At 36.9% G+C, this 23,829-nt stretch overlaps 1 long non-coding RNA gene across 2 annotated transcripts in view; it reads left to right on the forward strand.

The window, feature by feature from the left end:
• Positions 1-23,829, forward strand: part of LOC104910381 — a 90,552-nt gene that overhangs the window by 33,821 nt on the left and 32,902 nt on the right. The window contains exon 3 of one of the 2 annotated variants that reach the window (XR_002113442.1): positions 5,171-5,288. This is a non-coding gene — a long non-coding RNA (uncharacterized LOC104910381). Of the gene's footprint in view, positions 1-5,170; positions 5,289-8,348; positions 8,848-23,829 lie in introns of those variants that run through there. The other variant, XR_793018.3, reaches the window with a different exon arrangement.

Below are 23,829 nucleotides of genomic sequence, written 5' to 3' on the forward strand. Positions count from 1 at the left end.
ATTTTTATTTTTTATTATAGTAATATTTTCCAGCTGGATACACTTAGGTTGTCTGGTTCTAATTTAGCCAAATGACAAACAAACACATTCTTAAGTGACTAGCTCTCCATTCAGAAGTCTCATAGCTTAGTTTTCCAAATTATGCATGTGAACTATTCGATTTTTTTTTTGTAGCATGACTAACATTGGATTTTACAAATTATTTATAAAACAGACAGAAGTGACTGTATAAAACATAATTTTCATGTATAAACATAGGATTCTCAGTCAAGATCTGCTATTCTAGCATTTAACTGCAATGCAAATAGGGACTGACTGCAGTGTTTCCCACACAGAAAAATGTACAGATAAAATGCTGGTTGAATCATAGAACCACAGAATCGTTTGAATTGGAAGGGACCCTTAAAGGTCATCTGGTCCAAATCCTCTGCAATGAACAGGGACACCTACAATTAGATCAGGTGTTCAGAGGCCTGTCCAGCCTGACAATGAATGCCTCTAAGGGGTGGGGCATCTACCACCACTCTGGGCAACCTGTTCCAGTGCCTCAATATCCTCACTGTAAAAAACTTCTTCCTTATATCCAATCTAAATCTGTCCCCTTTTCATTTGAAACCATTTTCCCTTGTCCTGTCAAAACAGACCCTGCTGAGAGAGTCTGTCCCCTTCTTGCTTACAGGCACCCTTTGGATACTGAAAGGCCACTACCGATGTACTCTGAGCTCTCTGAGCTCTACTCTGTCCTGTTGTGCTCCTGCATTTCACAGATGGGAGGGAAAGCATGAGCAACACAATAAATTCCAGAGCCATGTGTGTTCATTCACCTGAATGAGATGATTTCAACACAATTTTACAATATGTATATATACAACGTGTTTTGTATTCAGTGCTTTTCTTTGTACACTATTGAGATACTCATGTCCTTGAGATAGCATAGTCCCTCCATAGCTCTATCTGTACTCTTACCATGAATTCTGCTTATGGAAGAGTACATTACTCTTCCTGGAGTCGACAGAGCAGGGAATTCATTGTGTAAACAGTTAACATCCTGCCAGTGATATGAAGCAGAGCATCCCCCAGCTCCCAACCTGCTTGCTAGAGCTCTGCAAATCAGCAGGGCCCTGTTGCAAAGTTTCAGCCTTTCAGATTTCATTGCCATTCAATGTACCACTTAAGAGCATTTCAGACCCTGCATTTTAAATCTAAGTAGAAACTTAGTAGTAGCTCTAAGTAGAATCTAGGGATCTATGCAACTTCCATTATGTGACTGAATAATTTATAAGTGTGTACAGGAAAGGTTAATTGATGGTAACCTTAATTCTTTGGACGTCAGAAGTATTTCAGCATTTCCTGATGTTCTGATTATCTCTTGAAATGTCTTAAATTTTCTTTTCCAAGTTTGCTTTAAGTTACACAGAAACAGCCTCATTCAATTTCACCTCTCTCAGTTTCAGGAAGGCAGTTCTGTCATTTTTGTACATGCTTTATAAGATGTTACGAGTATGAGCATCACTGCTTTGTAGAGGGAGGACAGAGAGCAGAGAAAAATCAAGTAACTTTTAAAAAAGTGTGTAAGAAGTCATTAAAAAGTAAGACTGAATGTTTTTGAAGATTTTGTCAGCCAGGGACCTGCATGGGAGAGGAGGGGAATTTTGACAGCTGTGGTTATGGCTAGAAGACTATACCCACAGTGGGGAAGATAGGACTAGATGAGAGATGGTTTAGTAGGCATGGTTGTTCATGGTTGGACTAGATTATCTTAGAAGTCTTTTCCAACCTTAATGATTCTAAAATTCTATGATTATATGCCTTTCTCCAATTCCTACTCAATATCATTACAATGCTCAGGTCTTACTGCAACTTTGAACAAGCTCACAGGGTAACATTTATAAACTACAATGCTTTCAATAGCTTTGCTTTAATGTCTGCTTTTAGCCACTTTGTGCAGTCACAGCAAATATGGAATAACTGCTAAGACATCAGAGATGGTTATCTTTTCATCTCTTTGTAGCGTAATCTTTCTTGTAAAACTGAGTCTTCTGAATGATAATGTTAAAAGTTGTATTTGATGTCTTGTATGTAAGGAGATTATGTATCAAGAGCAATAGCATCTGAGTAGGGTTTCCTTGCTTTTCAATATTTCAGACGCTCATTTTCTAGTCTTCATGGTTACTTTGTGCTGCAGGAAATGCTCACATTATGCTAGAGAAATGAATGAGACCAGACAGGGCACAGAATCAAGTTCTAAGAGTTTCACGATAGGCAAAAAGACAAAGTCTGCTTTCATCAAATCTCCCCACACAAGTATGCACTATTTAAGCTGAAGTTCAATAGACCCAAGATGAGGTGCCCAAAATGGTAGACTTAAGATCTTACAGTCACTCTTAAAAAAAAATCAGTTCTGCATCTGATCACATCTAGTGTTAGATTTTCCTTCCCATTCCATTTGTTATCCTCTTTAATAATGAGCACTTGTTTAATGATGATTTTAGGGATCTGCACAGACTTTGCCTCTTCTTACTGTCCCAACTATACAGTCTCTTAGATTGCTATAATTACATTGCCCCTTACATGCTCTGCTGGGGACCATCTTATATATATACCATGAAAACTGTAAGAATTGTCTAGCATATACTCACAATATACCCACATGAATGTCAGTGTGCCCACTAAGGACTTAAATGAAACTGTAGATACAATAAGTTGTAATATCCATGTATAAGTGTTTATTCTATATCAGCTAAATTCTTTGTCAGGATCAATAGTTTCATTTCAGAGATTTTTAAGACTGAGATACGATAATTAATCTAACAAAAGGCATCTTTCAGCAGAGCTAAAGGTACAAATAGATGTTATGAAGGCTTGAAAGATCTTAACAATAGTTGCTAATCTAAACGCTGGGTGTTAAGCTAAGATACAGTGTTGAGTCATTAGAGTCATCAATTAACAATCAGTTTTGTTTAATTGAAAACAGAATGCTAGTTTGTATTGAAAGAAAAATAATGGGAGAAGAAAGACAATTTATATGTCTGCAAAATGTTTTTAAAAGATATTTTAATAATAAAACCAGCTTAGTCTGAATGGTCTATAATATTTGATAACTGGAGATGCTGGGTAAAAATAAATTTAGATTGCTTACTTTAGAAATGTGGGCAATTGAAACAGGTGGTTTACAACCAAGATCTCATAACAGTGAGTTAAGGAGAATAAAAGTGCAACTAACTTTAGCTAACCCAGCCCAAAAGATCTGTGTGAAACAGACAGGAATAAATCATGCCTTTGGAGGTGTTTGGCTTCTGCATTGATTAGATAATGAACTTTAACTGCAGGGCTAATTTCTGTAGTTAGTAACAGTAGTGATAGTTGCATATAGTTAGAGGTAATTATATTCATTGAGAAAAATCCCTCTACACTCTTCATCCTGTTCCTTTTCTGCTATAGGAAACCTGCGTTAGCAGGGGGATTGGACTAACATGATATCCAAAGATCCCTTCCAACCCTAAAATTCTGTGATTATGTGATTTTTAAATAGATTTAGACCTATGTGGTTACAGATAAGTGTCTACAGATGCAAATAGGAAATGTACTTTTATGTGGAACAAGTTATACATTTACATTTCTCTTTCTGCATGTGGAATATCCTGGCCACATGTAAGCAGAAATGCTTTGCTTCTGTAGAGATCTGTAAGAATCCAAGTCCCACTGTGTAACTGATACTGCAGTGAAACACAATATCAAGTAATACTCTTCTCTGTCCTCAGCTTTTCTTCCTGAACAGTTGGCTTGCTCCACTTAATTAAACACTTCCTCGGAAAACAAGATAGGCATTGGAATTGTAATTCTATCATGAAATCATGGTCTTCAGATTAGGAAATCTAAACATTCCCTAATAAAAGACAACAAAAAATGAACTTTTGTTGATTTAAAATTAAGAGGAAACTCCATGTGGTGGAATAAACAAAAGCTAATTACAAACTGAAATATATTTTTGACAGTATGAAAATTTCAAACGATCAGTTCCAAATGTTAGAAATACAACTAATGGTTGAAATAGCAGCAATCAAGTTTTACTCACCATGCCAAGCTCAATTTCCTACCCTGTAAATGGCAGATGAATCTCATAAACAATAGAACCACTGGAGATGTGATTAATGAGTTTTTACAAATATGATGGTGCTGGCTGACCAATTTTAGACAATGAATATGGAAAATGTTGGGAATAAAAAACCAAAAGGATCTTTCTCAGTATGAATGAAGAGTGGGAATATTTTTTCTTCCCAGGTTGGGTAAAAATAGCCTTGTGGAGGTTGCTGCACAGGAGCTACATTGCAGCCATCTCCTGCAATGCTCCTGTTGCCTTTGTCAGGATTTCTTATACTCCATCTGCCAATCCATGGAGCTGCTGCTTCAGCTGTGCACCATCCTAGCAGAACTTTTGAAGCAACTCGTCTGCTTTATCCACAGGGTTTTTGCATTGCAGCGGACAGAGCTGTCCTTTGGCCACCCACAGTCATCCTTCTACTCTGGTCTCACAAACAATTGTTCCATGCAGTAATTCCAAGGAGAACAGCTGGGGTTTTACCTGAACCAAGTGCTAGCACCCATGGCATTTAGAGAGATTGCCTTTGCAAAGCCATTTTGGAAATAACGTCGCTGAAGTGACAGTGGAAACATCACTTGAAAAATTATCTTATGAAGAGTTAAATCTGCTTGTGTTTGTGAAATGTCACATGGCAACAATTAAACTTTTTTTAGAAGTGTGAATCACCAGTATGGGATTGGTATTGGGGAGTCTGTGAGAAATGATTTGTTGATGTGAATCTTATTTTCAAATAGTAAAGCACGCTACTTAAAAAGTATTTCCCCTGAAGTATTGAAGAAATCTGCTGTTTTACTTTGGAATAAAGGTTGGTTTCTGTTGTTTGTTTCTTGACTGGCTGATTGTTAATGTATGCTGTAAGTGATGTGGTTTAAAATTATGATTAAATTGATTCTTATAACTGGGTTTTCTTCAGCATTTCTGAAAAGTCGTATTTATGTCTTTATCTTTGATAAAGATTTTTTTCTTTTTTCTTTTTCCTTAGCTAAGTTGTAAGAGGAAATAGATCATAATTTGGGAAAGAGCAAGGTGTCTTAGCAGAACATGTGTAAGTGATGTTGTTCTCCACAGACTTCTAAACAACGTGCTATCACTGAACTAGCAAGTGGCCCTTGTTCTGACAGCTCTGCTTCAAGAACACCGATTTGAACTGATGACATTGCAATGCCAGTGTTTTGCTGAAAAACAAGTAAGTATTGCAAGGAAACAAAGCTGCAAGTCAACCAAACAAAAAGCTCCATAAATATTGGTGTCTCTTAGTATCAGGGAAGGCTGAATTTAATGCAAGCCATTAATTAATGATTCCAATCACTTTGGGGCAGTTTTAAAGCTGTTATTTCAGCAGCGCTGTTTTCAAACTCCTATCCTGATCAATCATCATATATAAATTGTAGTCCAAACCATCTTCAGCAAAATGCCATTAAAACATTTCAATCTGTTAAATCTATTTTTAAATCATTAACTATCATAAATATTTACTCTTCCTATCACAGACCACACACCAAACCCAAGTAAATTCAGGAACTGAAGGAAAACAATCTGCTTTCTGGTGCCCAGGAGTGTGACTGGGCTCATATATTTTACAGAATACTGGACTAAGTACAGGACTTCCCTTCTTCAAAAATACTTTAGAGTATCAAAATAATCAAAGTAATCAAAATAAAATTCTGAAGTTATGATTGTATGTTATGAAGGTTATGGAGCAGATCGTCTTGAGTTCAATTACACAGCATATGTGAGACAATCAGGGGATCAGGCCTAGCCAGCATGGATTCATGAAAGGCAGGTCCTGCTTGACCAATCTCGTCTCCTTCTATGACAAGGTGACCCACCTGGTGGATGAGGGAAAGGCTGTTGATGTATTCTACCTAGACTTCAGCAAAGCCTTTGACACTGTCTCCCACAGCATTCTCCTGGGGATGGTGGCAGCTCATCTTCATAAAATCCTTGTTTGTATACAGTAGGCTTCTTAAATGCTTTCTGCAGCCGAAACTGTGTTCCAGTCTAACACAGAAATCACAAGAGTTTGAGTAATGACCCTTTGTTCATTCTTTACTTTGATTGACTTCTATACAGTGGCATTAATGGGGAAAAAGACAACAATATTCTGAAGGCATTGACATAGGTTGAATTAATTTATTGTCTCTCTTCAATCTATAGTCCTTGTTGGAAGAAATATTAATGTGGGATTTTTATCTATTCTCAGTGTGATCTTTGTCAGGAGTATGAGATGTCTGAAACAAGTTAATTAATTAAAGAATCTTTAAAAATACATTTCCTTCTGAAACAGAGCTGAGAAGGCTGTCGCATTAAATAGCATTTATTTTATTCTAAATTGGCGTCCTGGTTATGCTTGATACCATACTCTTTGAGTTTTGAAGCTCTGACTCAGCACCTCACTAGAATAGCATGATAAAAACAGCTTATGGAGCTATTTTACCAAATGAATTTTTGCAAGGAGAAGTCCTCCATATACAAATTAAAACAAAACAAAACAAAACAAAAAAACCATGAGAGATTGTTTCATGCTGAACATCCTAAAAATGGAATTTTGTATCTGCCATGTTCTAACTGCTTGCTCCGTAATTAATTGTATAAAAATCTAGAACTTTGCAGCTCTGAGAAGCCTCTTCAGCAAAGCAATACCTTTTCCTCCCACTTCTAGGACGTTGTTCTGATGTAAAAATTGCTTCTAATTAGCTCTGAAATTGGTGTGCTGACATACTGTGTTTTTCCCACACATAATGAAAATATGGACTCAATTTTTTACTGATATTCTTTTTTTTCCCCCAAAACCAGCAGAAATATACTGTTGCATTCACAAAAGTGTCTGAAATATTACATACAAGTATCGTAAACTCAACTTTTGAAATTACTCACACATCTCCCATTTGTCTTGTACACAGAAATGATAATTTGTGACAAAGTATGTTTTTTAGATAGTGAGCTACTGCTGCTTTGGAATAATAATAATTCATCCAGATTTCTCTGATCATTCTCCCAAGTTCACAAATATTTATTTGTCCTTAATGCTGCTTTTAGGTACCTTATGTCTGCGTTAATGTGTGTTGGCAACAAACAAGAATTTGACTGCTTCTGGAGACACAGATCAGGTTTTGCAGTGTTCATTTTGCTGTGATTTTCCCTTTTTAAACGTATGGAAGAATGAGGAATGTAGATCTGCAAATCCTCTTTTTAATCAAATGGGTTATTGGTGGCTTCAGGTAACAAAAACATTCATCCATTTTCAATTGCAGATAGTTGTAAATATGCAGCTGCTCATGTGGGTATAACAACACTGAAAACAGTAAAAAAGATGACATCTTTTTAAAAATCTCAGCGTCGTATTTTCTGTTGGACAAATCCTTTAGTACCAATGAAAAAATGATCATAAAACTCTTAAAACTTTCATTTTAAGAATTTGAAAAACATATGTTTCTGATTTTATTCATCTCAGGTATAGCCTCCTCTGTCACATGCTTTGAAATACTGATGAGTAGAAATTAAAGAATAACTGTTTCAGAAAATGAACACTCACTGAACCCAATTTCCCAGAACGGCCGTACACAAAAGCCTCTCTTACTTGCACAAACAGATTTGATGGCTATGTGCACATATTCTACCCTAAAGTGGCCACAGAGGCAATGTTCCTATTAGTCATGAGTGCTACGGGTGTGGCACTCATGCCATATACATTTTAGGGGAGCTTGCTTTCTTGCTTTACAGTCAGGAGGCTGAATGTTTTACTGTTTGGAGAAGCATTCCCTGGGAGCACATCTTCCGGTCTGGTTTCATCCGAATGTGTCTGCACATGGTTGCATCTGAAAGGAGGCTGTCTGCACTCAGTCCTGGCCTCCTGCTCTGGGTGTCCCTGCTGGAGCAGGGATTGGGTCTGATGACCCCAAAGGGCCCTGCAAGCCTCAGCTCTTCTGTGATTGTGTGAATTCAGGCAGAGCACTCAAATTCTGCTGCTGGCTTGAATCTAACTGGTAAGTGCATATAATCAGAAGAATCATCTTAGCAATACCCTCCTGGACTGAAATAAAACATTAATCCACGACATCTAAGATTTGCAAAGCATCCAGTTTGTCCTCTTCAGCATACTTGTACCAAATTCAGGAACTTGATTATTTACAGAAGAAATATTGCAATGTCTGTTCCTTTTCTTTTGTCCATTATTGTTGTATTTTTTGTTTTTTTTGTTTTTTGTTTTTTGTTTTTGTTTTTTGTTTGTTTGTTTGTTTTTGTTTTAAATATTCTATATCCTCTTTCCTAAAACAAAAGAGAAGCATCCTAAGGGACATAGAGTACCAATGTGATCAGGCATCTCTCTGCCAAGATTCTGAATGAGTGCTTTGAAAAATAACATTCCTTTCCCTGAAACAATGGATATAATTCTGAGGAAAATTGTGTAATCCATCAATTCTGCATTGGTTTATGGACTGAAAGGAAGGTTAGAGAGAGGGAACAAACAGAAGAGGAGGACTCTGTGCTGGCAGTAAACACTATTAAATCCCTGTAGTTCCTGCAGTTTCAAATTTGCAAAGTGTATGATATGTCATTTAGTCACATATGCTTTGTCTGAGTGCTCTCAGGGAGCAATAGCCTGGCCTTGAAAAATATGGTGGTGGTTCTGCCTTGAAATATGAACAAGAAAAGCAGCATTCCTGCTCTCTGTACAAGGCTGAACCAGATGGGGAACTCCAGCCATTGCCAAATCATCACCAACCCCAAAGGATTTTTATCTGGTAAGTTTTACAAAACTCCTAAAAGAAACACTGTGTTTGGAAGCAAAAAGAAGAGAACTCTATACTTGTAGATGTTTTTGTTCACGCATTTTAGGACAGATGAATACAGTGCAAGTTAATCTTATATTTTTATGTATGATTTATATGAAGTAGGAAAATCTTAGCTTTTTTATGCATTCAGGCTTAAAGAGATAATATTGTAATCCGTGAAACAAGGGTTGTTTTTCCTCCTTTCAGCTGAACGAATAGAAAAAAAATTTGTAGAACAGTTCTTAAATTTAAAGAAAAAAAAAGAAGCAGGCTACACTTTTGGTCACACTTAATGAAATGCCAATCAAGAAAGTATTCAAGCTTTGTTCTAGTGAGTGTATGCTTCAGTCTTACTCTGAATGCTGGTGAGAAGACTGGTGTCCTGAACTGCTATGTACCATTGCATGTGCTTTTTAATGATAATAGACATATTCAGTGACAGAGTATACATGTCATAGCACTGAATATTGTGTAGGCAGTTCTTAATAATAAAAAGTAATGATAATATTAACCACACAGCACAATTTAAGTTCCCTGGTATATTTTTGAGTCCAGGCACCTATCTGTTGCATGAGTTATTATTATTTATTCTTATCTTTAGAACATCTTAACAGTAGATGAAAATGCAGCTGATAAATGTCCTGAAAATGAAAGCTTTTTTGAAGATGGTGGGCTTGCTCATGAGCTATCCTTTTGAGTGTTCACCTTTACAAAGAGCAAGCAGTGTCCCAGGGAATTGCTGAGTTTCTCATCTTTTCTATGGTTGGTCCCAGAGGCAGAAATAGAAGTTTTTAAAACATCCTAATGGTGTTCGTTTTTTTTTTTCTTTTCTGTTTGTGTTTGTTTTCTCTGGGAATACTAGAGTGCAAAAATAGAAAGTTAGTTTTATGGAGATATATTTTTGAGCCTGTGTGTTCTCAATGTTTGGCAGAGAATTCTGGAACTTCAAAAGCTACAGTGGTTTGGCAACTAGAAGAGGAAGAAACCTGTCTTTGCTAAAAGGAAATGTAATAAAATCTATATGCATCACTGCCTTTGTAGTATTCTCCCGTGATGCATCAATTTGATCAGGAATTACTAGGCTAATAAATAAAGAGTATATTCTACTTTTGCTGTGGCCTATCTCCTCTGAAGAACTACTTTTCTGCCTGATATGTCATTTGTGTTATATATCTGTATTGTTAGTGTTTAGTCAAATTATTACTTCTCTAGTGAGCCCTCCAAGCACTGATTAACAAAATTGTCCATAAGACTTGATTTACAGATGATGCTAGGCACTGAGATTTCACTTTTAGGGCCATACAAACCTTGATTACCTTGTTCTCTATAGTTTGACCTCAAGATACTGTTAGATCTTGGTCTGTCTCTGTCATGCCATAAACACATAGTCGTGGTGTCTCTTTCAAACTTTCAACAGTAAATTGTACACAAAATGAGTATATATAAAACCAAACAAGTACCACTGTCTCATCTGTATACTACCAGAGGATATAATTTGAATTTTTCATGATATTTTGCACGAAGCAAATTGTAATCTATTGGCTGAGACGCTGCAGATTTTTATCATTTATCATTCACATTAACAATGTAATACAAAATTGAGATTTCTCTGCTTATATTCTGCAATTCTCTCCTTAGATGCTAATTTTAGTTCTCTATTTTCACTATCATTTCTAGAAGTGTTCATAAATAAAATTTAAAAGTGGTCATCTTGATATTTCACATCATTGCAATGCATGGATGTGCATGCTCAGTAAGTTCACCATAAGGACCTTTTTTTTTTCCCCCCTAAAGCAAGTGAAACCTTGTTGTAAATAAAACAAAGACATAAAAATGATTGATTCACCCTAGCATATATATTCTGCTATAGCGTCTATAGTTCTGCAGAAAAATGTGGTGCAGATCAGAAACTGTTTACTATGTGATCTCTGGTATGGGCTACACTCATGCTCAAGTATGCAGGACAGGAAAGGAAAATCTTGGTGTCAGGACTGCATTTAGACCCTATGGCTCTATCTCTACCACTACACATACCTCATGATTGGGATTGAACACTATAAATAGCCATTTATTCCCCTTGAATTGCTAGTGTACTCCAAGGAATAGTTTTAATCCATATTCATGCCAAAAAACTCTCTGCTCAGGCACAGGTAGGAATAATACGGGCTATGGTAGTAAAAAAGAGTGCTGTCATTTGGATGCAACCAAGGAGTGGCTTGCGCTCTGTTCTTGTAGTCCTGGTCTTTAGTTTCAGCCCTCTGAATACTGAGGCAGAGCCAGATATGATGAGGAGGTGACAAACTGCAAAATTTGATTGGGAAGGAGTTACAAGAAACAAGATCATCAAGTTCATAAGTAGTAATTTGTAAAATACATTTATTCCTGCTGATTGAACTAAGGAAATGTCTACTGGGCCCTTCCTGGGGATTGGTGTACCTTTGCTTTAGGACAGTAGGCCAGAGGGTTGTAGCTCAAGACGACAGCTCTTTTTCCATAACTGTACTACACTTCTGATAAGTGGATAGCTCCACCAAAAGAGCTTGACTGCCTTTTTCTTCAGAAAGTGCTTTGTCAACATTTCCCAAGGAGACTGCGATTATGGGATTTTGTATTTGGAAAATGGGGAAAGAAGGATATTGCGTATAACAAGAGCGTGGGTTAGCTTGATCTTGTTCAGATACACTGGAATCGTCAACATGTAAGACTCTAATATACAAGCTCTAACGAGATGCTTTGGGATCTCCACATTTTTTATAACAAGCAAGGTATATGTACAACCAGAAAATAGATGATGTATTTTACTTAGTTAAATACTCAAACAGAAATAATATGCATTAAACAAACATATTGAAAGAGTATTTGTGATGCACATAGGTTTCATCAATGCAGTCTTTAACAAAACTGCCTTTAATTTCCATGTTTCATTATGGTAAAGAGAAAGAAGTGCCCTTTCAAATTTCAAAATAATAAATAGTGTTAAAGTCAAACTGAACCTTTAGGGGAAAAAGGAACTACCATTCAGCTGATGAAAAGAAAACTTTAACATGAAGTTGCCAATCTTTGGAAAAATTTTAAGTATTTGGAAATAAGTCTTTTCACAGAAAGCAGAGTGTTATTTAGATTCAATGCCATGTACAGCAATAGGCACATATGGCCTTTTTTACTTTTGACAAATATTTCTTAAAACCATCTGATTTCTGTGGAAATATTTATATCACTGAATGCTTAGTGAATAATTTGTAATGCAGTTTTCCACCTGCAGGTTGTTTAGGAAGAACTTAGTTATATTTGCTCTCTTGGGTTGTGTGATTAATTTTATCATGAATTACTCACACTGACAGCAGTCCAACCCCATATGTGCTGTAGTTATGGCCAAGCACATACATGTACTCTTTGCCCATAGCAACTTGCTTTCTAATACAAAACAGATCCCAAGAAGCCCTGGGGATGACCACAGACAGTGGAGTACACATTGCTTGTGCTGTTGAGCATAACAGCACGAGGACTATGATTTCATGCTGGCCTGATTCTGTCCCTTTGCTAGTAGTTGGTTTCAGTGACATAAGTCCCAGATAAGTATTACGCAACTTGGAAGAAGTAAATAATTTGAGATTCTATTAGAGGCAAAAAATTTCAATGTGTGTGTTCACAGACAGATACACATGATTACAAGCATCTCAGTCTATTTCTCAATGTCTCATTTGTCATTGCAGCCTCAATCTGGGTCTCATTTTGCTTCCCTGACAATGGCAGCTCTGTCAAGAAGCCATGCAGCAGTCCTAGGCCTTCAGTTGCAAACAAAGAGGAGCAGGGCTGCAAACACTCTGCTATCAGCAGTTCTCAGGGTTTGGACATAACTCAGTAACAGATCTTGTTTGTAACTGAGAATTAAGAGTATTTATACAGAATGTCTAAAGTTGCTGAGGAGTCACAAACTATCCTACAAATAGCTGTTGTCACAGTGACAGCAAATAAAAATAATCCCACAGATAGCAACCTAGCCCTTGTTCCTGTAATATTACAATCTATGCATTCAGCTCTCTTAAAATTACTAGTGCAATGAGTAAGCTATTAACTTTCATATGGAGTAATTAATCAGCTGTATGTGTTCCTTGAGAGATGTTGCAATCTCTTTGCCCTGTAATTAGGATTTGGCAGGGCAGTGATAACTATCAAGATAAATCAGTTTCCTGAGTACTGGAGGCAGGAACAAAGTTGTTCCTTTGGCTTGCAACTGTGATTTTATAAATGAATTTTGTCCTCTTGGAAGGCTTACTCTGTCTCTGACCATAACCATGCTGCTTGATCAAAGTTGGCCTTCTAATAGAGATTTGAAAAATATATGTAAAATTCTCCAAATAATGTAAGTACAGTTACTTCAGTAGTTCTCTCAGTGGAAGGGAGTAGTCATCCCTGCAGGATCTCGTTTGCTCTGGCTCCTGGATTCTTGTAATTGCAAGCACCTGGCAATGATCCCCATTGGCTGACTTAAGTCAGTTCACTATCAGAGTCAGTGCATGTCTGTAGCTCAGCACAATGTTAGGGAAACGTTGCTGCTTGGAATATTTGATAAATGAGGTGAAACAAAGTTACTTCAGCTCATTAACGTCATAAAACAGAGTGCCAACCTACAGCTTCTGAAACTGTGGTGCTTCGCTTTCTGCAGATGCATTTTCTTCCCCAAGTGCATAAGGAAAGCAAAACAATGATTTACTTTTTTTGTTTTCTTTGCCTGAGGATCAATAAGTTTGGGTTTTAACTGCCACAGGGACATGCAGGGAGTGTGTTTTAGAGGCTGCTATTGTAGATATTGAGTAGGTTCTACTGGGGCAAGTCCAAATACTACATCAGGCAGTAGCATGATTTTGCCTTACTTCTTTGTGATATTTTAATTACATACCAAGTTCCCCAAGTTCCACACCAAAATATAATGTATTATTGTCATGTCATTTAAGTAGCTTCTAGGTATTACACACACACACACACACACACACATAGAGCATGTACATGTTGTATGTACAATTCACAGTTTAAATTGGACATTTGAATAATTAAAGATGATATAAAATAATAATTTTGGTTTAGTGGATGCACTTGGATCTAACAGATCTGTCGAGACACTGTTCTTCATTAGATGAAATACTAGGAGGTTTAAACTGAGTCACAGAAGGAAATGGGAGGGCAGCTGATGAGCAAGTTATGGCACAAGAACATTTAATCAAAAATGTGCTAGCAGGGGAGGAGTGAATGATAGGTGCAGAAGAAAAGGCTCTGTTTGCCTGCCAGAAAGGAAAACACACTAATGCTCTAACAATTGCAGAGACTGGGCTTTAGAAACATTAATTGGCACCTGTCCAGTGATTATGCAAAACATTTCTGTTTTGGCCAATGCTGAATATCAGGGACTGCAGTTCTAATTGTCCAAGTTTAGATAAAACAACATTTTAAGAATACATGTTTCATGGTACCTGCCTGTGAAATCCCTCAAGACTGCAGGTGACCATGCCTGAGATATCTTTGAATCTTGGGATAGATATTAAGCTACCTTCAATGGGAGCATGAAGGTGCCTCTTAAATTCCATTAGCTTGTTTATGTTTGCAAGGCATTCAGCTCTCCCCAGCATTCCCTAACAACTAACAACTTAGTGGGGATTGCTGTTGTGAAAAAAATAAAAAATTAAAAAAAAAAATGGGATGGTGGTTTGGTTACAAAACCTGTGATTTGATTAGAAAACAGGATTTTGCTGAAATACACAAAATCTACATTACTGCAAACTGATTCAGATGCATATCTAAGCTGCATCGTAATCTAAACTGTTGTTGTACAAATACTCTATTTTGACTCTTGTACCTGTTTATAAATGTGCAGTAGATAGAAGAAAGTAGATGTCAGACATCAGAAAGTAAGATGTAAATTTGTATTCTGTTCTTGCAAGGACCAGTATTGTCACAAAAGTTGTTAAAATCTTCCAACAGTTTTTCTGTCAATACAGATGGTTTATAAGAGCACCTGATTCTCATTGATCCATGAATAGATCAGTCTCTGTTCTGCTCCAGTTTGAAGATGTGTTGGATTACTATAGAACTCAGAAAGAAAATAATCTATTGAAATTAATGCTCTGTAAAACACTTTCAAAAGAGTAAAGAGTAGTTTCCCATCCAACTTCCATATAGATTTATTTAAACAAAAAATCTATGATAATTTGATTGACATCATATACACCATAAACTAGATTTTCTGCTGCCTTGTTTTATTAGAAGCACTTGTCTCACATCTGGACAACTCACCAATCTGGAACATGCTGTTGGCTATGATCACCGCAGGCACCTGATGTAGGCATCACTGCCTGACTACTCTCTGAGGGACTGTCAACATGGATCTTGTGTTTTGGCAGTTGTGGATTTACTTTCTCTTCCTAGTTCACCGAGGAAAAGTCCCTTTGCTTTAGTTTACTGGTGCAAACAAGCAGGTGAGCCCGTCCTTTATAGTATTTTTAGTAACTCAGGTTGCAAGTTTCACCTGCTTGTATAGCTGGGCAAAACATCTGTAGTAGTGTTTAACTTTACTGCGAGAAGAAATAAAGGTTTGAGTGTCATGAGCAGTTCACGCACCACTCAATAGCTAATGGTGCATTTAGGACACAGTAGTTTGAGTTAAAGTCTATAGCCACACAACAGACTCAAAGCAAACTACGCCGGAAGCTGAGGAAGCTAATTTTAGAGGTACTCTGTATGGAGCAAATTAAGGATTTTAGTGTCTAGATGTACTAAAGAGATTTGCACTGGGGTGTAGGCAGGTAGATACTGTGGTGGGAGACAAAATCACTGTTTTGACAAAGATGGGCATGCATTCCTTCCCCTTCCTTGTGACTTTTTCTATCTGGTACTTTGTTATTCATCAGAGTCACCATCTATGACTCAGACATTTAGCCAAAACACATTAAAGTACTATCACAGGTATGAGGGTTTTGTTCTTTTGTCACAGAAAATGTTAATTTCCCAAGTTTCTCAGGAATGTACAAAACTATAAAAATGGATCTACCTCTCTCCAACTCATGCCCTGCCTAGCTTAGGTATATTTATTTTCTCCTTCAGAAGAAGACCCTTTTCCTGAAGTGATTCCATCCTGGCTAAATCATAGAATCACAGAATGGCTTGGGTTGGAAATGACTTTTAAGATCATCTAGTTCCAATCCCCTGCTATAGGCAGGGTCACCTCCTTCTAGATCAGTCTGCTCAAAGCCCCATTCAGACTGGCTTTGAATGCTTCCAGGGAGGGGGCATCCACAACCTCACTGGGCAATCTGTTCCAGCGTCTCACCACCCTTATAGTAAATTTCTTCCTGATATCTAGTCTAAATCTACTCTCTTCCAGTTTAAAGCCCCCTGTCAAGACAGATAAGGCTTGAAAACTGGACAGCCTTGCAAGCCATTTGTATCCAGTGCAGATGGCTTGCTTCTTTTTGCTACTCAGTGTTGCTGATGACATATCTGATAGTCATTCCAGTAACCATGATTATGTTTTGCACAAATGTGGAATAAAAAAACTTGTAAGGCTGCCATGAGGGTGCAGTACTATTGGATCTAATTACTATTGGATCTAATGGGTGATTTTAGATGCAAGCATACGTGATTGTCACTTCATTAAAAACACGAGGTCAGGAAATAATGGAAGCATAGTCACAACACAGCCAGAGCTGGATGTTTAATCATTCTCAGTCTCTAGCTCCCGGTGGCTTTTTTCCTATTATCAAAAGCAAACCAAAATTCCAAGAAAAAAATAAGGATTTGATTCTTTTTTCGTGTTTTTCTAGTGAACACGTTATGATTCAATGTGTGTCTTTGTAACCATTTGAAACCTCTCCATTGATCTGTTTTAGATCTGATCAGAAGTACTAAATGTCAGCTGTCTCAAAAATACTTCCTCTGTCTCAGTTAAAAGGAAATCTCCAATAATAGCCTGGATGAACAATAAAAGAATTATGGGCCTCTGTAGGGGAAAATCCCATTGTATTACAGTGAGAAAAAGAAAATACACTGCCAGTATTCGGCCTGGAATATAGAAAAATTAGAGAGTACTTTACTGAAACAAAAAAAGTGATGAAAGGCTCAGGAAAAAAAAACAACAACAACAACAACAAAAACACTTTATCTTCTTCTTTTTCTTTTTACTTTTATTTTGCTTTGAAACTGTACTACCTTCTGATGTATTTCTCTTTTTCTCTGTCATTATTATAAGTTTTCTAACAAAATCAATGTATAAAATTATATGATATTATGGCAGCTCTTTTTTTTCTATGAAATACAGAAATGCAAGATAACTTCAGAGTCCCTCATTAATAAGCTCTAATGCTCATCATTAGTTTATAATGTAAGTCGGGTCAACTCAACACATCAGAGTGAGTGAAGGGAAGAACAAATGGCTTACTGTAATTCACACTGCCAATCTATCTCATCATAGTTATAAACTATGTAACTGCTTATTTGACATCTAGCCACAGTGGAAGAAAATTTTTAACAGCCAAATATTTTACTTGGATTTAATTTTTTCAAACAGAAGATGAAAAGAAACACTTGATTGGCCAGAAAATACTACTTTTGATTGAACTATTCATTCCTTAAGAATTTCAGCTGAGATCTTCAAAGAACTCATGCATCATTTTGATTGTGCTTTATGTTGCAATATCCATTCCTTAAAAATTTAGTTGTTTGTTACCACTAAGTGTTTCCTGCTTGTGCGAATTCTTTCAATATTAACACAAGGAAACTTTGCTTTAGAAAAGAGTTCTAAGTCACTGTTAGTTAACATCTGTCTTAAAGATTTTTATTCTTTTTTTAATCAACAGAAGCATAGAATATTTTAAGCATTTTTACTAACTTCAGTAAAAAGCCACTAATATGTTATGTGCATAAAACACATTAAAGGTATGCTGTCTAATGCCAAAAATGATACAAAAATTGAAAATTAATGTTTACTGTTCTGTAACGAATCCCTTCTTCCTCAGTATTTTTGGATGTTTATTTCACATGAAAAGGGGGTGATAATCTTTTTCATTCTGCAGTGGAACAAAACCATGTTTTGCAACATTCTATTCTGGGAAAATATTTTAACTCATCCAACTCCAGGGAGAGTATTCAGAGCAGAATGTGAGCTATGAGACAGCATGTGCATCTCCCTCAGGTTGGCACTGCCAGCCACAGAAAAGCAGTTCTAGGTGTATCATGAATGTACAAATGATGAGTTAGGATGGTATGGCTAGGTTGCAGTTGGACTTGGTGATCTTTAAGGTCTTTTCCAACCTGAGAAATTCTGTGATTCTATGATTCTATGACAATGGGTATCTTAGGACTTCTGAAATTCTTATCTTTCCTAGGACTTACTAAGTTCTACACTACTTTTCTAATTGGGTCAGGTATTTTTCTGTTTTTCTGGTATTGTTTTGTGTGTTGTTTTTTTTTTCTTATATCACACTGAACATTGGATATTCATTACCTAGGACTGTGCTAAGAATTGAAATGCTAGATGAAGTCGATAAACTGGTAGACAGTCCATTGATTCAGCTCAAAATCTGCTGTTGAAACCAAAGGCCAAATAATGTTGCTAACCTACTCAGTAATTTAAAATACGTTTCATAAAAACTGCTGTTCACAGAACAGTTACAGCTACACATGGCTAGCATTCACAAAGTTTTCTGATTAATTTGGTTAGCTTGAGAGATTTGTTCCATCTTGCTGTGTCAGCTGAGTGCAGCAAGAAACAGAGAGTAAGCCACTGCTCCTTATCCTTCTAACCACAGAATAAGGGAGAGCAGCTAATACTCTTCCATTTGTTAGCAATGATGAAAAGTAAGCAGTGGTAATTTGGACCACATCTGCACATCCATCTTTTTATAGCAGATAATGGATTGGGCTGGTGCCAGCTTGTTTGCTATTGAAGCTCTTTGCACTCATGCTGCCAGTTTTTTTATGCCTACAGCTGATGGCTTAGGATGAGAATCATTCAAAGGCAGCTTGAGGTTGTACTGATCATAAATCCTACAATTGTGACAATCTGCAGAACTGCAGTCCTGGAAAAATTTTCATGGCCAAATGGCTATGCATCACCAGCCACATAGAAAGAGCAGCTGGATAGTGCCATTGTCACCCCTCTCAACTGTATGTGCATGCATGCATTGAGTGATAAGGATCCACGTTTTCTCCCTCGTGATCTCCTATTATAAGCTAAAGATTCTGTCCTGGAGAACAACAGACTTGTTTGGCTTAAAGAACAGGCTCAGAACTGCCTAAATCACAACCTAAATGTCCATGCTTGAGATCTTTTTTTCCTTCTTCCCATAGCCTCTGGCCAGTATTGGGTAGTCATGCCACTCAACTACCTACACATATGTACCCAATTTGTTTCAAGGATATTCTCCTGATTCAAGTAGGAAATATATATTCTATTACTTTCCATTGTTATTCTGTGATCTGCAAACAGATTGGAAATATTTTGACTAAAACTATCAGATGCATTTTATAGACACTAGAAATTTTTGTAAGTAATGCAGTTGTAAAACATGTGGTACCATTTCTGCTCTGCAAATCAGTATATATTCCAGGAGATTGCTGATTGGTTAATGAATAGCTAGACTGCTTTTTGCTTTATTTATTTATTTTTTTTCATTAGAACTCACATAAGTAAATTGTGAATAATGAATAACAAGATTTTGGAAGCCATACTGGATTTAACTAGAAGTTTTATTGAATTAGCACATTTTATGTAGAAATTGATTATAATATGATTCACTTTCATTGGAAAGCTTTTATTCATTTGTTTGTTTTCTGGGAATATAATAAATGTAAAACTAAGAATGCAGGAGTTTTTCAACTGAAAAATTCCCTTGCATGACCTGGATACTGTAAGTCTATCTAAACTCACATAAGTATATTAATTCAGAATCTAAACAGTCTTTCTGTGACCAAAGGATCTCCTTAAATATAATTTATCTGTAAATACAAAACTAACACTGTTTAAAATTAATCATTATGGAGAGTTCTCAATCAAAGATATCTGTGCAATAATAATGCAATGAAGAAACTAGAACCACTGAATCAAAGAGACATGGAATAGTCTGGGTTGGAAAGGATCTTAGAGATCTAGTCCAACCCTTGGCCATGGGCAGGGGCACCTCTCAGTACTGCCTGAAGTTCCATCCTGCCTGACTGCAAAGAGAAAATGAAGCTCTTACAAGCAGTTCTTGAAGTGACGTCTGACTTGCCCATTGTATGATCTCATTATAAAAATGCTGAATAAGGTGATGACTCATACAGTGAAGTCCAGGCAACATAACACCACGTGAACTTAAAAATTCAGATCCAATCCAGTGTAGCTGAATTTATATCATGCTATCTAGTCCTGCTGTTCACAATATGTGTGTGTGGATATTTCCATGTGATGAGCTTGCTTATGACTACAGTACTTTTTAGTCATGATGTTGTATCAGGAAGAATCAGTTCTAGCTGTAACTTGTTCTTACAACTGTTCCCACCACTCTTTTTTCCTGAGGTCCTCTCAGCCATCTTTATATGTGTCTTGTGACTCCCCTCTTGCACTTCTGCCAGTTTATCCTGGGGATAGATTAATGCAATACTTTTAAACTTAATAAATAAAGCTTAGGTCTGTTTGTCTGTGTATTATAAATGACCCTTTAGACAGTAGCTTGAAGTTGCTGAGTGATTTGGTAAACAGGCCAGAGCAGAGTTTCTAGAGTCCCAAGAACTGGAGGTTGTGACGCCCAGATATGACACTGAGCAAGTCGCTTCCCTCCAATTTCCGCTTAGGCAAATAGTGTACACACAAATAGTATGTACAGTACATACATCTGGAAGAGCCCTGACTTGGCTTATTTCTACTAGAATATAAAGTATAGGCATTTTACAACACGTGAATTCTTCAAATGAAACCCAGAAATTCAAATGAAAATACTATCAAGAAATAAATGTATAGACTGAATTTGATTAATGTGCCCAGTATTCAAGAGCTCCTTTCACACTTGTCCATGAATATTTGAATTTATAGCTTAGTTAGAGTGGGAGTAAACATGCCAACAGGTCATATTAAAAAGACACAACTCAGAGATATACCCGAAGTGTAAGATAAGACAGACGCAGAGTACCTGAAGTGGACAGTGTAGAGCAGGCACTTACCATTGGTATCCAATAGAATTTCCACAGGAAGTCAATGCAAAATAAATACAAAACTTAGCCTGGGTGATTTTCTAAACCCTGGTAGGTACTTACCTACACTTTTAAGCAATGTTTAGGAATTTCGTCACACAGCTGAAATCTAGAGAATACCATTGCTTCTTACTGATATATTCAGTTGTGTAATTTTTAGGCACCGCTGAAGAGGTTCCCCTTTTAATACAGTAAAGTTATTTTTGAGTGCAATGTCTTTCATGTGGAATGTTGTGCAATGTAGGATTATACTTCATGGCACTTGCAATGCAGGATTGCACTTCAACACACTTGTAATGTTCTGTTTTCAACTATCTGTAAGGTTCTCTGACAATTAATGATCAGAAGGGAATCATGAGCTTCAGGTATTAGTAGCTGTCTTTATGTGTGTGAATGTTAACACCTTTCTATGCCAGGGGAATGTATGAATCTGTTTTCACAAATTTATCAAAGATTTTCAACCTCAATGCACAGAAAACAAAAATGTCCCTCGGCATTCTTCTTCTTGTTCTTTCTTTAGAGTCTTTTTTCTTCAAGATGTTGATTCTCATGTGAATTTTCAATGTATTATTTTCTCCAAGATACAGAAAAAGTATTTAAGCCAATAAATATCTTTCTATATATTCAGATTTTCTAGTGAGATATTCTTTGCTTATTCGTATTCTGTGAAGGACTTGTTTCTAATTACAGATGGATTAGTGTGCATTTCAGCTCGAGGTGGAATAGCTGGATGGAAAGAACAGCTGTCGATACTTCCATAATAATTTAGAAAGCTAGTGTATTGTAGCTGCAAAACAAATGAGCCAGATTGCACACCTTAACCATGTTGAGTCTGAATTTACATGGAACAACTTTTGTTCCATTACACAAAGAACATTACTGCATGAATGGTCCCATTGATCAATAAAAGTAATTACAGAGCACAGTACTGTCAATAGGTACCTGGCAGAACTCTTTTTGTCTCAAATTGCCACCTGCCTCTACTGAATAAGTTTTTCTCCTGCATAAAAAACTGCTCTTAACTCTGAGAATTTCAATTGATAGCAGTAGGCATTTTTTCGTAAGTGAGTTGGCAGAGATTACCATTGTTTGTCAGTAGGTTAATTAATAGCACAGGCCTCACTCAGTAACTTGGTCGTGTAAGGCCAGTTACTTAAGTAATATTGCATTAAAATATTTTTGTTATTGTTTACCTCACTGGAACTGCTAAAAATTGCAATAACATGGACATGAAATACTTGCTACTGAACCTTCTGGCACTTTTTAAAGTTAATATTATCACTTGCGTGTCAGTACCCTTGCGTGCCAGTACCCTGTGCCTGATCTGAGCAGTCTATCCTATCTTCTTATTAGATTCCCTTTGAACACTTCTAGGTGATGAGCTCTCTATTCTGTGTGAAAACGAGATGGCTTCTCTAACCTCCTCTGAGTCCCTGTGGCTTTGTGGATGGGATGGGCCAGCATGTTGGGCAGAAGCAGGATTCTGTCTTTGCTCAGTAGTGCCTATACTGGTTGTACTACAATGCTCCCATGAGCTGACCTGAAACCTCTGCCTAGAGGAGATGATCAGAGGCAGCCCATCTTGGTGAGAGGTGACAGCTCACTCCTGACAAATATGTGCTTTGTCCTTTTCCCTTCCATTTTCAATACTCAGTGCAGCAGCAAGCTCTTCATGTCTGAAGAACAAGATTAACTAGACACAAGTGTCTTTTGCACATGTTGTGTTTACATTCTCATTCTATTAAATATGACTGCATTTTCCTCCACGCCCTACTGAAACAGCTTCTCTTCTGACAAGTAAATCACTGGTCTTCCTGTGGTTACATTAATAGAAGCATAGAAATTAAAAACAGAGAGGCAGCATTATGGAATCCTATTTGTCAGCAGTGATAAAGAATTATTTTTTAACATGAGATTTCTTTTTTTCTTTCTTTTCCCTCCTCCTTTTTGGAAGGAATCTCTTGTGGCATTGTGAGGTTTCAAAGAGTTCTTGCATGAACATCCCACAGTGTAATCCTCCTTACTGTTCATGACAAGTGGCCTCCACTGTCCTGCGGAATTTCATGCCATTGGTTAACCTGTCCACAGCCCAATTTGTTAATTTTTCCTTTCCTCCCTCTCAAGGCATTCCCAAATGTCTGTAGAATGTGAAGGAAAGAAATGAAAACTTGTGAGGATGTAAATAAAATAGCTTTAAAATATGCTGCACCTAACTGTATCAATTTTATGATAAGATTCTTTTCAGACTTGTAAGTGGTTTATCTGTTTGTTGTCAGGCTTTATCTGGACTAAAATACACATTAATTATAGCAATGTAAACTCCAGTAATCCTGCAAGTAAGCAGAATAAACAAAAAGAAATTTTGACAGAAACACAAGATTTCTGGGCAAATGTTGCTACCTAAACTGATTGACTTTTAAATTACGTTCCCATAAGAATGTTATTTCTACCAAAACTGATTTACCATTATATGGATTAACAACTTTTAAGAACATTCTGCAAACGGACATCATGAAGTAACAGAAAATCCCGCAATCCCACAACAGCACATATTTGAAGGCCACAGTTCATTAGAACAACATCTTCCTCCTGATGAAATGCCATGACCTTTCCATATACCTATTCCACGCCAAGCTGTCATCGTTAAATTGTCATTGGTGTCACTGGTAAATTGAAAGTAGCCCTTGAGAACAAGAGGTTACATTGCCTTGTAGTTTTAAAGCTTACTTTTTTTTT

The sequence above is a fragment of the Meleagris gallopavo genome, chromosome 3, assembly GCF_000146605.3.
Source record: "Meleagris gallopavo isolate NT-WF06-2002-E0010 breed Aviagen turkey brand Nicholas breeding stock chromosome 3, Turkey_5.1, whole genome shotgun sequence".
In the NCBI taxonomy this organism is placed as follows: domain Eukaryota; kingdom Metazoa; phylum Chordata; class Aves; order Galliformes; family Phasianidae; genus Meleagris; species Meleagris gallopavo.